Source organism: Euprymna scolopes, chromosome 31, assembly GCF_053919585.1.
Source record: "Euprymna scolopes isolate OS-2025 chromosome 31, ASM5391958v1, whole genome shotgun sequence".
NCBI lineage: Eukaryota > Metazoa > Mollusca > Cephalopoda > Sepiida > Sepiolidae > Euprymna > Euprymna scolopes.
The window spans coordinates 43,519,517-43,536,679 of NC_136512.1; the positions used below are offsets into that span (position 1 = coordinate 43,519,517).

The window sequence follows — 17,163 nt, forward strand, 5'->3', positions numbered from 1 at the left end:
GACCTCAATAATCCATATCGATATCAGCAACCGCTTTGATCATATTTTCTCTCCATAAATCAAAACGTCTACTTTTTATGCTTCATCATTGTTATTGTTCATTTCTAATCATAAATTATAATCTCACAAAGAAAAGATTATACTTTAAATATGAAGAGTCAGCATTTGATTGAATTGAATTCAGGTTTGTCAGTTTTACGACATATCAATCCTTTATAAATTATTTCATGCTGAAGCAGAATACATTGTAATGATTCATTATATACGATTGAATAAAGACAAGTTGTTATTTTATCCCCAGCTGATTGAGAGGGTGCGTGTTAATACCTTTCCAAACAGTATCAGTGTGCAAATAACCATAGCTGAATTCATATTATTTAGATCATTCAGCTTTATTTTGAGATGAGGATAATTTGTATTATTCAGATTACGATCCTCATTTCGAATGTTATTTTTACAACGTTTCGACCGATGTAACCTCTGACCTTCAGGTGCATCTTGTTGAAACTCAGAAATCTTTATATCAAACTTATAGATTGGTGTGGAAGTGTAGAATTTTGAAGAGAATCTACAGATGTAGACTGCTCTAATTCCAGCTGCTATAATAGCTAGAAGTACTTGTTAGTACTGTCTGTATTGAGGAACGTTCAGCTTCCAAAAACATTGTCACTTAGAACTAATTATTACTTAGCACTTTATCTGTTGCGCCACCGGTCAAAGTGGACCCCTCTGGATTAAATAAAGGGTTCCATTTGAAATTCGATGCAAATTACCGAATTCAACAAGATTCACCTGAAGATCAGGGGTTATATTGGCTGAAATGTCAGAGGTTACAATGATTGAAAAGAATAAAAACTAATAGCATAAGGTGGGGAACAAGCAAGACATAAGAGACATTTTTTTTTACATTAAGAGACATAATAATCAAGAAATTATATTAAAAAGATACGAAGTAAAGACATTTAATCGGTGCTATATTATTAGCCTCTTTTCTTTTTCATGGCTAAAGACTCATGGACTTTTTTCCAAACTTATATGGGTCTCACTAAAAGAGGAAGTATAAAAGTCAGAGAAAGGATACGAAATGTGAGCATAAGGTTAGCATTCTAATTGGTGGAGAGATAACCAATTATGTGTGTTTACAATAGACATTAAATTCTTAATTTCCTTAAAATTAATTGTATACCACAATTTTGGTAAAATATTTTTCTTTTTTAATTTTCACTTTCACAGTTGTTTCTATTGCATTTTATTCATCTGGACTTTTTTTTTAAGGATCCAACATTTCTTTTACTTTTCAGAAGGAATAGATACTCATCACCATTTACATAGGTTTGTAAATAAACAGATTGGATTGTTTTCATATAACAAATATAAAACAATATTTTACACATTAACAAAGGGTGTATCAAAAATGTACTCACACTTCGAATACAACCTTTATTTATGAACATAGAGCTAAATGGAATAACTTCAAGTACAGAAGGCAAAAGTAATTTAAGAATTATGTTCGCAAATGTTGATGACCATTATTGCCCAGACAATGCCAACGGATTTGAATAGGTATGTATATTAGTCTCTTTACATACATTTTGTGAGATAGCTGTACACACACACACACACACACACACACCCACACACACACCCACACACACACACACACACACACACACACACACACACACACACACACAAATCGATTGAAATATTTTGGTTCAGCTTTAATGGTGGATTTTTGTTCTTATTTCTACAAGCACGCCTTGCTTATTCACAAACTAATTTTCCATTTTGTTTGAAAGTTTTATTTCATATTTACTCCATTATATTCTTATAGCGAAAAACTAAAACATATTAATTAATCTTCTTGGATTTTTTTTGTTGTCAACAAGAAAAAAGCCTCTCAAAATAAAGAAAGTAAACTTGATTGTTTAAAGAGGAAAGAACTTTTATGTAACATCCATGTTTGTTCAGAAAAAATCTATTGACTTTTAATGTATATAAATTTGAACTTTACGGCCACTCTGCTTTGACGTCATTATTAGTAAATTAAAACTCATTTTCTTTTAATATTTTCACGTTTTTTTTCCACCAAACATGACATTGATTAATCCTGTTTGTACAAAAAATAAACAAAATCTTTTCACTTTTTAATCGATTTGCATATTTGCATTTCACATACATTTTTATTTTATGATATCGTTTGTAATTTTTCGACTCAGGTGTTACCCTTTTTAATTTGTTTTTTTTAATGTGAAAAAAGTTTTCAGTGAAAATAAAGAAATTAAATACATGAACTTTTGATAACGTGGCCGCGATCCATTACAAAAATGCAAACATTTTAAAATTCTAAACAAAAAGATTATTTAGTTTTAGTAGATGCCGTTAGTTATATCATACAAGAAAATATCATTATATAGTTGTTCTTTCAGTATTTACTTTACCACTAGGGGCTCCTATCTTGTATTCTGCCCGAATAGATCAGAGAGGATTGTAAATTGGATTGTTATGATAACTGAAGTTATGCATTCATGGCCTGAAAGTTTCATCTCTCTGATGCAGATATTTACAGTGTGAGAATACAAGAAAGCAACCTCTGTAGCGAACATGTGTTAGAAGCAGAGATGTGTAATTAAATTCCTGGCAAAAGTGCATTCAAATGATGGTGACTATGTAGAAAAATTAACACCAGAGCACAAAGGTAACTCATTTTAATGGTATTTAGACGCCAGGGACCACCACAGATTGTATACACAGATATCTTTGATGATGACCTGTATGAACGCCCTAATAATAACAACACATGTATTTATACTGAATTCAATACTACAAATGTATTTATACTGAATTCAATACTAAAATTTATTTATATTGAATTCAATAGTAAAAATGTATTTATATTGAATTCAATAGTAAAAATGTATTTATATTGGATTAAATAGTAAAAATGTATTTACAACGAATTACATATGAAAAATGTATTTATACTGAATACAATAGTAAAAATGTATTGACAACGAATCCAATAGTAAAAATATATTTATATTGAATTCAATAGTAAAAATGTATTTATATTGAATTCAATAGTAAAAATATATTTATATTGAATTCAATAGTAAAAATATATTTATATTGAATTCAATAGTAAAAATGCATTTATACTGAATTCAATAGTAAAAATGTATTTATATTGATTTACATGGTTATAATATATTTACAACGAATTACATAGTAAAAATGTATTCATGTTGAATTCAATAGTAAAAATGTATTTATACTGAATTCAATACTAAAAATACATTTATATTGAATTAAATAGTAAAAATGTATTTATATTGAATTAAATAGTAAAAATGTATTTATATTGAATTAAATAGTAAAAATGTATTTATATTGAATTAAATAGTAAAAATGTATTTATATTGAATTCAATAGTAAAAATGTATTCATGTTGAATTCAATAGTAAAAATGTATTTATATTGAATTCAATAGTAAAAATGTATTTATATTGAATTAAAAAGTAAAAATGTATTTATATTGAATTCAATAGTACAAATGTATTTATATTGAATTAAATAGTAAAAATGTATTTATATTGAATTAAATGGTAAAAATGTATTTATATTGAATTAAATAGTAAAAATGTATTCATGTTGAATTCAATAGTAAAAATGTATTTATATTGAATTCAATAGTAAAAATGTATTTATATTGAATTCAATAGTAAAAATGTATTTATATTGAATTCAATAGTAAAAATGTATTTATATTGAATTAAATAGTAAAAATGTATTTATATTGAATTAAATAGTAAAAATGTATTCATGTTGAATTCAATAGTAAAAATGTATTTATACTGAATTCAATACTAAAAATACATTTATATTGAATTAAATAGTAAAAATGTATTCATGTTGAATTCAATAGTAAAAATGCATTTATACTGAATTCAATAGTAAAAATGTATTTATATTGAATTCAATGCTTATAATATATTTACAACGAATTCATTAGTAAAAATGTATTTACATTGAATACAATAGTAAAAATGTATTGACAACGAATCCAATAGTAAAAATGCATTTATACTGAATTCAATAGTAAAAATGTATTTATATTGAATTAAATAGTAAAAATGTATTTATATTGAATTCAATAGTAAAAATGTATTTATATTGAATTCAATAGTAAAAATGTATTTATATTGAATTCAATAGTAAAAATGTATTTATGTTGAATTAAATAGTAAAAATGTATTTATATTGAATTAAATAGTAAAAATGCATTTATACTGAACTCAATAGTAAAAATGTATTTATATTGAATTCAATGATTATAATATATTTACAACGAATTCAATAGTAAAAATGTATTTATATTGAATTAAATAGTAAAAATGTATTTATATTTAATTAAATAGTAAAAATGTATTTATATTGAATTCGATAGTAAAAATGTATTTATATTGAATTCGATAGTAAAAATGTATTTATATTGAATTCAATAGTAAAAATGTATTTATATTGAATTCAATAGTAAAAATGTATTCGTACTGAATTCAATAGTAAAAATGTATTTATATTGAATTAAATAGTAAAAATGTATTTATATTGAATTCAATAGTAAAAATGTATTCGTACTGAATTCAATAGTAAAAATGTATTTATATTGAATTAAATAGTAAAAATGTATTGACACCGAATCCAATAGTAAAAATGTATTCATACATAATTTAATAGTAAAAATGTATTTATATTGAAATAAAAAGTAAAAATGTATTCATAGTGAATTCAATAGTAAAAATGTATTTATATTTAAATAAATAGTAAAAATGTATTTATACTGAATTAAATAGTAAAAATGTATTTATATTGAAATAAAAAGTAAAAATGTATTCATAGTGAATTCAATAGTAAAAATGTATTTATATTGAAATAAATAGTAAAAATCTATTTATACTGAATTCAATAGAAAAAATGTATTTATATTGAATTCAATGGTTATTTACAACTAATCCAATAGTAAAAATGTATTTATATTGAATTAAATAGTAAAAATGTATTTATATTGAATTAAATAGTAAAAATGTATTTATACGAAATTCAATAGTAAAAAAGTATGTATACTGAATTTAATAGTAAAAATGTATTTATACTGAATTCTATAGTGAAAATGTATTTATACGAAATTCAATAGTAAAAATGTATTTATACTGAATTCAATAGTAAAATGTATTTATACTGAATTCAATAGTAAAAATGTATTTATACTGAATTCAATAGTAAAAATGTATTTATATTGAATCCAATAGTAAAATGTATTTATACTGAATTCAATAGTAAAAATGTATTTATATTGAATTCAATAGTAAAAATGTATTTATATTGAATTCAATAGTAAAAATGTATTTATATTGAATTCAATAGTAAAAAAGTATTTATATTGAATTCAATAGTAAAACTGTGTTTATATTGAATTCAATAGTAAAAATGTATTTATATTGAACTCAATAGTAAAAATGTATTTATATTGAATTCAATAGTAAAAATGTATTTATATTGAACTCAATAGTAAAAATGTATTTATATTGAATTAAATAGTAAAAATGTATTTATATTGAATTCAATAGTAAATATGTATTTATATTGAATTCAATAGTAAAAATGTATTTATATTGAATTCAATAGTAAAAATGTATTTATATTGAATTAAATAGTAAAAATGTATTTATATTGAATTCAATAGTAAAAATGTATTTATATTGAATTCAATAGTACAAATGTATTTATATTGAATTCAATAGTAAAAATGTATTTATATTGAACTCAATAGTAAAAATGTATTTATATTGAATTCAATAGTAAAAATGTATTTATACTGAATTCAATAGTAAAAATGTATTTATATTGAATTCAATAGTAAAAATGTATTTATATTGAACTCAATAGTAAAAATGTATTTATATTGAATCCAATAGTAAAAATGTATTTATACTGAATTCAATAGTATAAATGTATTTATATTGAATCCAATAGTAAAAATGTATTTATATTGAATTCAATAGTAAAAATGTATTTATATTGAATTAAATAGTAAAAATGTATTTATATTGAACTCAATAGTAAACATGTATTTATACTGAATTCAATAGTAAAAATGTATTTATATTGAATCCAATAGTAAAATGTATTTATACTGAATTCAATAGTAAAAATGTATTTATATTGAATTCAATAGTAAAAATGTATTTATATTGAATTCAATAGTACAAATGTATTTATATTGAATTCAATAGTAAAAATGTATTCATATTGAACTCAATAGTAAAAATGTATTTATATTGAATTCAATAGTAAAAATGTATTTATACTGAATTCAATAGTAAAAATGTATTTATATTGAATTCAATAGTAAAAATGTATTTATATTGAATTCAATAGTAAAAATGTATTTATATTGAATCCAATAGTAAAAATGTATTTATACTGAATTCAATAGTAAAAATGTATTTATATTGAATTCAATAGGAAAAATGTATTTATATTGAACTCAATAGTAAAAATGTATTTATATTGAACTCAATAGTAAAAATGTATTTATATTGAATTCAATAGTAAAAATGTATTTATATTGAATTCAATAGTAAAAATGTATTTATATTGAATTCTAGAGTAAAATGTATTTATATTGAATTCAATAGTAAAAATGTGTTTATATTGAATTCAATATTTAAAAGTTATTTATACTGAATTTAATAGTAAAAATGTATTTATATAGAATTAAATAGTAAGAATGTACTTATATTGAATTAAATATTAAAATGTATTTATATTATAATATATAAAATGTATTTATATTATAATATATTAAAATGTATTTATATTATAATATATTTGCAACGAATTCAATAGTAAAACTGTGTTTATATTGAATTCAATAGTAAAAATGTATTTATATTGAATTCAAGAGTAAAATGTATTTATATTGAATTCAAAAGTAAAAATGTATTTATACTGAATTCAATAGTAAAAATGTATTTATATTGATTTACATGGTTATAATATATTTACAACGAATTACATAGTAAAAATGTATTCATGTTGAATTCAATAGTAAAAATGTATTTATACTGAATTCAATACTAAAAATACATTTATATTGAATTAAATAGTTAAAATGTATTTATATTGAATTAAATAGTAAAAATGTATTTATATTGAATTCAATAGTAAAAATGTATTTATATTGAATTAAATAGTAAAAATGTATTTATATTGAATTAAATAGTAAAAATGTATTCATGTTGAATTCAATAGTAAAAATGTATTTATATTGAATTCAATAGTAAAAATGTATTTATATTGAATTAAATAGTAAAAATGTATTTATATTGAATTCAATAGTACAAATGTATTTATATTGAATTAAATAGTAAAAATGTATTTATATTGAATTAAATAGTAAAAATGTATTTATATTGAATTAAATAGTAAAAATGTATTCATGTTGAATTCAATAGTAAAAATGTATTTATATTGAATTCAATAGTAAAAATGTATTTATATTGAATTCAATAGTAAAAATGTATTTATATTGAATTCAATAGTAAAAATGTATTTATATTGAATTAAATAGTAAAAATGTATTTGTATTGAATTAAATAGTAAAAATGTATTCATGTTGAATTCAATAGTAAAAATGTATTTATACTGAATTCAATACTAAAAATACATTTATATTGAATTAAATAGTAAAAATGTATTCATGTTGAATTCAATAGTAAAAATGCATTTATACTGAATTCAATAGTAAAAATGTATTTATATTGAATTCAATGCTTATAATATATTTACAACGAATTCATTAGTAAAAATGTATTTACACTGAATACAATAGTAAAAATGTATTGACAACGAATCCAATAGTAAAAATGCATTTATACTGAATTCAATAGTAAAAATGTATTTATATTGAATTAAATAGTAAAAATGTATTTATATTGAATTCAATAGTAAAAATGTATTTATATTGAATTCAATAGTAAAAATGTATTTATATTGAATTCAATAGTAAAAATGTATTTATGTTGAATTAAATAGTAAAAATGTATTTATATTGAATTAAATAGTAAAAATGCATTTATACTGAACTCAATAGTAAAAATGTATTTATATTGAATTCAATGATTATAATATATTTACAACGAATTCAATAGTAAAAATGTATTTATATTGAAATAAATAGTAAAAATGTATTTATATTTAATTAAATAGTAAAAATGTATTTATATTGAATTCGATAGTAAAAATGTATTTATATTGAATTCGATAGTAAAAATGTATTTATATTGAATTCAATAGTAAAAATGTATTTATATTGAATTCAATAGTAAAAATGTATTCGTACTGAATTCAATAGTAAAAATGTATTTATATTGAATTAAATAGTAAAAATGTATTTATATTGAATTCAATAGTAAAAATGTATTCGTACTGAATTCAATAGTAAAAATGTATTTATATTGAATTAAATAGTAAAAATGTATTGACACCGAATCCAATAGTAAAAATGTATTCATACATAATTTAATAGTAAAAATGTATTTATATTGAAATAAAAAGTAAAAATGTATTCATAGTGAATTCAATAGTAAAAATGTATTTATATTTAAATAAATAGTAAAAATGTATTTATACTGAATTAAATAGTAAAAATGTATTTATATTGAAATAAAAAGTAAAAATGTATTCATAGTGAATTCAATAGTAAAAATGTATTTATATTGAAATAAATAGTAAAAATCTATTTATACTGAATTCAATAGAAAAAATGTATTTATATTGGATTCAATGGTTATTTACAACTAATCCAATAGTAAAAATGTATTTATATTGAATTAAATAGTAAAAATGTATTTATATTGAATTAAATAGTAAAAATGTATTTATACGAAATTCAATAGTAAAAAAGTATGTATACTGAATTTAATAGTAAAAATGTATTTATACTGAATTCTATAGTGAAAATGTATTTATACGAAATTCAATAGTAAAAATGTATTTATACTGAATTCAATAGTAAAATGTATTTATACTGAATTCAATAGTAAAAATGTATTTATACTGAATTCAATAGTAAAAATGTATTTATATTGAATCCAATAGTAAAATGTATTTATACTGAATTCAATAGTAAAAATGTATTTATATTGAATTCAATAGTAAAAATGTATTTATATTGAATTCAATAGTAAAAATGTATTTATATTGAATTCAATAGTAAAAATGTATTTATATTGAATTCAATAGTAAAAATGTATTTATATTGAATTCAATAGTAAAAATGTATTTATATTGAACTCAATAGTAAAAATGTATTTATATTGAATTCAATAGTAAAAATGTATTTATATTGAACTCAATAGTAAAAATGTATTTATATTGAATTAAATAGTAAAAATGTATTTATATTGAATTCAATAGTAAAAATGTATTTATATTGAATTCAATAGTAAAAATGTATTTATATTGAATTCAATAGTAAAAATGTATTTATATTGAATTAAATAGTAAAAATGTATTTATATTGAATTCAATAGTAAAAATGTATTTATATTGAATTCAATAGTACAAATGTATTTATATTGAATTCAATAGTAAAAATGTATTTATATTGAACTCAATAGTAAAAATGTATTTATATTGAATTCAATAGTAAAAATGTATTTATACTGAATTCAATAGTAAAAATGTATTTATATTGAATTCAATAGTAAAAATGTATTTATATTGAATTCAATAGTAAAAATGTATTTATATTGAATCCAATAGTAAAAATGTATTTATACTGAATTCAATAGTATAAATGTATTTATATTGAATCCAATAGTAAAAATGTATTTATATTGAATTCAATAGTAAAAATGTATTTATATTGAATTAAATAGTAAAAATGTATTTATATTGAACTCAATAGTAAAAATGTATTTATACTGAATTCAATAGTAAAAATGTATTTATATTGAATCCAATAGTAAAATGTATTTATACTGAATTCAATAGTAAAAATGTATTTATATTGAATTCAATAGTAAAAATGTATTTATATTGAATTCAATAGTAAAAATGTATTTATATTGAATTCAATAGTAAAAATGTATTTATATTGAATTCAATAGTAAAAATGTATTTATATTGAACTCAATAGTAAAAATGTATTTATACTGAATTCAATAGTAAAAATGTATTTATATTGAATTCAATAGTAAAAATGTATTTATATTGAATTCAATAGTACAAATGTATTTATATTGAATTCAATAGTAAAAATGTATTTATATTGAACTCAATAGTAAAAATGTATTTATATTGAATTCAATAGTAAAAATGTATTTATACTGAATTCAATAGTAAAAATGTATTTATATTGAATTCAATAGTAAAAATGTATTTATATTGAATTCAATAGTAAAAATGTATTTATATTGAATCCAATAGTAAAAATGTATTTATACTGAATTCAATAGTAAAAATGTATTTATATTGAATTCAATAGTAAAAATGTATTTATATTGAACTCAATAGTAAAAATGTATTTATATTGAACTCAATAGTAAAAATGTATTTATATTGAATTCAATAGTAAAAATGTATTTATATTGAATTCAATAGTAAAAATGTATTTATATTGAATTCAAGAGTAAAATGTATTTATATTGAATTCAATAGTAAAAATGTGTTTATATTGAATTCAATATTTAAAAGTTATTTATACTGAATTTAATAGTAAAAATGTATTTATATAGAATTAAATAGTAAGAATGTACTTATATTGAATTAAATATTAAAATGTATTTATATTATAATATATAAAATGTATTTATATTATAATATATTAAAATGTATTTATATTATAATATATTTGCAACGAATTCAATAGTAAAACTGTGTTTATATTGAATTCAATAGTAAAAATGTATTTATATTGAATTCAAGAGTAAAATGTATTTATATTGAATTCAATAGTAAAAATGTATTTATACTGAATTCAATAGTAAAAATGTATTTATATTGAATTAAATAGTAAAAAAGTTATTTATACTGAATTCAATAGTTATAATATATTTACAATGAATTCAATAGTAAAAATGTATTTATACTGAATTCAATAGTAAAAATGTATTCATCCTGAATCCAATAGTAAAAATGTATTGACAACGAATTCAATAGTACAAATGTATTTACAAACAATTCTGAATTCAATACTACACAATGCATTTATACTGAATTACAATAGTAAAAATGTATTTATATTCAATTTAATAGTTATAATTTATTTATATTGAATTCAATAATAATAATAATTTATTTATATTGAATTCAATAGTAAAAAATGCATTTAAATTGAATTCAATAGTAAAAAAATGTATTCATATTGAATTCATTAGTAATAATTTATTTTCATTGAATTCCATAATAAAAAATGCATACATATTGAATTCAATATTAAAAAATGCATTTATACTGAATTCAATAGTAAACAATGCTTTTATATTTAATTCAATAGTAAAACATGCATTTATATTGAATTCAATAGTAATAATTTATTTATATTGCATTCAATAGTAAAAAATGCATTTACACTGAATTCAATAGTAAAAATGTATTTATATTAAATTCAATAGTAAAAATGTATTTATATTGAAGTCAACAGCAACATGTATTTATATTAAATTCAATAATAAAAATATATTTATACTGAATACAATAGTAAAAATGTATTTATACTAGATTCAATAATACAAATGTATTTATACTGAATTCAATAGTAAATATGTATTCATACTGAATTCAATAGTAAAAATGTATTTATATTGAATTCAATAATAAAAATATATTATACTGAATTCAATAGTAAAAATGTATTTATATTAAATTAAATAATAAAAATATATTTATACTGAACTCAATAGTAAAAATGCATTTATACTGAATTAAATAGAGAAATGTATTCATATTGAATTCAAAGTAAAAATGTATTTATATTAAATTCAATAATAAAAATGTATTCATATTGAATTAAATAGAAAAATGTATTAATACTGAATTCAATAGTAAAAATGTATTTATATTGAATTCAATACTAAAAATGTATTTATATTGAATTAAATAGTAAATATGTATTTATATTGATTTAAATAGTAAAAATGTATTTATACTGAATTCAATAGTAAAAATGTATTTATATTGAATTAAATATTAAAATGTATTTATATTGACTTCAATAGTAAAAATGTTTTCATATTGAATTACATAATAAGAATGTATTTATATTGAATTAAATAGTAAAAATGCATCTATATTGAATTCAGTAGTAAAAATGCATTTATATTGAATTAAATAGTAAAAATGTATTAACACTGAATTCAATAGTAAAAATGTATTTATATTGAATTCAATAGTAAAAATGTATTTATATTGAATTAAATAGTAAAAAAGTATTTATACTGAATTCAATAGTAAAAATGTATTTATACTGAATTCAATAGTAAAAATATATTTATACTGGATTAAATAGTAAAAATGTATTTATATTAAATTAAATTGTAAAAATGTATTAATACTGAATTAAATAGTACAAATGTATTTATATTGAATTAAATAGTAAAAATATATTTATATTTAATTAAATAGTAAAAATGTATTAATATTGAATTAAATAGTAAAAATGTATTTATATTAAATTAAATAGTAAAAATGTATTTATATTAAATTAAATAGTAAAAATGTATTAATACTGAATTAAATAGTACAAATGTATTTATATTGAATTAAATAGTAAAAATGTATTTATATTTAATTAAATAGTAAAAATGTATTAATATAGAATTAAATAGTTAAATGTATTTATATTAAATTAAATAGTAAAAATGTATTTATATTAAATTAAATAGTAAAAATGTATTAATACTGAATTAAATAGTACAAATGTATTTATATTGAATTCAATAGTAAAAATGTATTGATACTGAATTCAATAGTAAAACATGCATTTATACTGAAGTCTATAGCAAATATGTATTTATATTTAATTCAATAGTAATAATCTATTTTTATTGAATTCAATAGTAAAAATGTATTTATACTGAATTCAATAGTAATAATTTATTTTTATTGAATTAAATTGTAAAAAATGCATTTATATTGCATTCAATAGAAAAAAATGCATTTATATTGAATTCAATAGTAATAATTTATTGATATTGAATGCAATAGTAATAATTTATTTATATTGAATTCAATAGTAATAATTTATTTATACTGAATTCAATATTAAAAATGTATTTATACTGAATTCAATAGTAATAATTTATTTATATTGAATTCGGTAGTAAAAAAGGCATTTATATTGAATTCAATAGTAAAAATGTATTTATATTGAATTCAATAGTAAAAAAGTATTTATATTGAATTCAATAGTAATAATTTATTTATATTGAATTCAATAGTAATAATTTATTTATATTGTATTCAATATTAAAAATGCATGTATACTGAATAGTATTCAATAGCAAACAATGGTTTTATATTGAATTCAATAGTAAAACATGCATTTATATTAAATTCAATAGTAATAATTTTTTTATATTGAATTCAATCGTAAAAAATGCATTTATACTGAATTAAATAGTAAAAATGTATTTATATTGAATTCAATAGTAAAAATGTATTTATATTGAATTCAATAGTAAAAATGTATTTATACTGAATTAAATAGTAAAAATTTATTTATATTGAATTCAATCGTAAAAAATGCATTTATACTGAATTAAATAGTAAAAATTTATTTTTATTGAATTCAATAGTAAAAATGTATTTATATTGAATTCAATAGTAAAAATGTATTTATATTGAATTCAATAGTAAAAAAGTTATTTATACTGAATTCAATAGTAAAAATGTATTTATATTGAATTCAATAGTAAAAATGTATTTATATTGAATTCAATAGTAAAAATGTATTTATATTGAATTAAATAGTAAAAATGTATTTATACTGAATTCAAAACTAAAAATGTATGTATACTGAATTCAATAGTAACAATGTATTTATATTGAATTCAATAGTAAAAATGTATTTATATTGAATTCAATAGTAAACATGTATTTATATTGAATTCAATAGTAAAAATGTATTTATATTGAATTAAATAGTAAAAATGTATTTATATTGAATTCACTAATAAAAATGTATTTATATTGAAGTAAATAGTAAGAATGTATTTATATTGAATTAAATAGTAAAAATGTATTTATATTGAATTCAATAGTAAAAATGTATTTATATTGAATTCAATGGTTATAATATATTTACAACGAATTCAATAGTAAAAATGTATTTATATTGAATTAAATAGTAAAAATGTATTTATATTGAATTCAATAGTAAAAATGTATTTATACTGAATTCAATAGTAAAAATGTATTTATATTGAATTCAATAGTAAAAATGTATTTATATTGAATTCAATAGTAAAAATGTATTAATACTGAATTCAATAGTAAAAATGTATTTATATTGAATTCAATAGTAAAAAAGTTATTTATACTGCATTCAATAGTAAAAATGTATTTATATTGAATTCAATAGTAAAAAAGTTATTTATACTGAATTCAATAGTAAAAATGTATTTATATTGAATTCAATAGTAAAAATGTATTTATATTGAATTCAATAGTAAAAATGTATTTATACTGAATTCAATAGTAAAAATGTACTTATATTGAATTCAATAGTAAAAAGTTCTTTATACTGAATTCAATATTAAAAATGTATTTATATTGAATTCAATAGTAAAAAAGTAATTTATACTGAATTCAATAGTAAAAATGTATTTATATTGAATTAAATAGTAAAAAAGTTATTTATACTGAATTCAATAGTAAAAATGTATTTATATTGAATTAAATAGTAAAAATGTATTTATATTGAATTAAATAGTAAAAAAGTATTTATATTGAATTCAATAGTAAAAATGTATTTATATTGAATTAAATAGTAAAAAAGTTATTTATACTGAATTCAATAGTAAAAATGTCTTTGTATTGAATTCAATAGTAAAAAAGTTATTTATACTGAATTCAATAGTAAAAATGTATTTATACTGAATTCAATAGTAAAAATGTATTTATATTGAATTCAATAGTAAAAAAGTTATTTATACTGAATTCAATAGTAAAAATGTATTTATATTGAATTCAATAGTAAAAAAGTTATTTTTACTGAATTCAATAGTAAAAATGTATTTATACTGAATTCAATAGTAAAAATGTATTTATACTGAATTCAATAGTAAAAATGTATTTATACTGAATTCAATAGTAAAAATGTATTTATATTGAATTCAATAGTAAAAATGTATTTATACTGAATTAAATAGTAAAAATGTATTTATATTGAATTAAATGCATGACCTTAATGTCTGCCTATAAATACAGAATACAAATTCCGAATCGCCATGAACTAGTTCTTGTAACTGGGAAAAACACCTAACTGCTAGCTACAAAATCCCAATATACATTTTACCTCCTAGACGACTACCTCTGTCTAACCCGCATGCGCAAAAAAAAAAAAAAAAAAAAAACTTACCTGCCACTCTTAATCCTAATGTAGATCTGTTTCTTGTAACCCCTGTCTCTTGAAGGCTAACAATCTGCTCCTTCCCACCAAACCGCCACTTAACTCCTACATTTCACAGCGTTTGTAGTGGAATCCTTAACTTCCAGCCCCTAACCCTCACATACTAACTGCTTAGTCATCACTAAACATCTATACAATTCTACCTATTAGACATGCATTGGAGTTCATTCCTATTCCAGTCAGGTATTTAACAGCCAAAGTATGTACTCGGAAGCAAAGCACACCGCACTGTATTACACAACTATGTCTCCTCTTAGATAGCTTTGCAACGCTAATACGAAACTGAACCAATGCTCCTTGCTATGCTAAATGTCCATAACTCTTACTTGAAAGCTGAAATTATCTTCTCTCAATAATAGAAACACACTTTGTACCTTCAACTTTATTCGCACCTACTAAAACCTGCCCATATATCTATTTACCAACTTACACATGACTCAAAACTTACTGTCTTATCTGTACTATATTGCACCTGCATCTCAAGCCCTGCTGACATCTAAAATATAGATTGGGCACAACTCGTAGTTCAATTCTTAACACCTACTCACACTTTAATGATATCCTAGCCCCAAGCTAACATGAATAATATATATATATATATATATATATATATATATATATATATATATATATATATATATATATATATATATATATATATATATATATAAAGGGAAAGCCTCAAATCACATTATCTCCTAACAAGCCTTCTTATAATCATAGTTGCTTACACTGCATGAGCTCTACTCAACCCCTTTATCCAGTAACAATGAAATAACAATGTCCCTAATTCACTTTGAGGAGTGTAACTATTTAGCAGATATATAACCTCTACAAACTAACTATTCAGCAGATATATAACCTCCACAAACTAACCCAGTAACATTAACTAACCACGCGGAGTCGCAGAAATACCTAGATTAGAACCCAGGCGCGGAGCAAACCCTCTCAGTGGTGACGGACCCAGTAGATCTTTCCAGATCATCCGTCTAGGAGAAGGAAAACTCTGAAACTAAACCAAAGGGGAGGGAGGCCTCTTCAGTCTTGGATGAGAACCTTCCTAGAACTGGTGACTCAAACAAATTACCGGTTTGCAAACCTAAATTGCTTAAGGCGTAGATAGGTTCTGTCTATCGCCCAGCTTCCATACTCCTTCTTTGCCTATTAGTCAGGTGCAGAGATACTATCACAGTGATTCGACAGTAACACCCAGTGGTAGATCTTGTTTCTTGTCTAGGGCAATGAATGCCGTCTCCCCACTCCTGACACACACCACCCCTAAAGCTGGGCACTTGAGAGTGCTTGAGTACCATATATGCCTGAGCAATAAGATTGGGTTGACCTTCCTCTGATGGGTTGAGGGTACCGGATTGACAGTTACTGGCTGCTGTTTCCGACTGGTAGTACAGGTGCCCTAACTCTTTGGTAGCGCTTAGAGTGGCTGCTCCATCAACAGTTGTATAATA

The 17,163-nt window shown here is 20.2% G+C and overlaps 1 protein-coding gene across 2 annotated transcripts in view; it reads right to left on the reverse strand.

Annotated features, from left to right (window-relative positions):
* Nucleotides 1-17,163, reverse strand: part of LOC145255722 (uncharacterized) — a 492,481-nt gene that overhangs the window by 276,038 nt on the left and 199,280 nt on the right. The gene's annotated exons all lie outside the window — the stretch shown is intronic.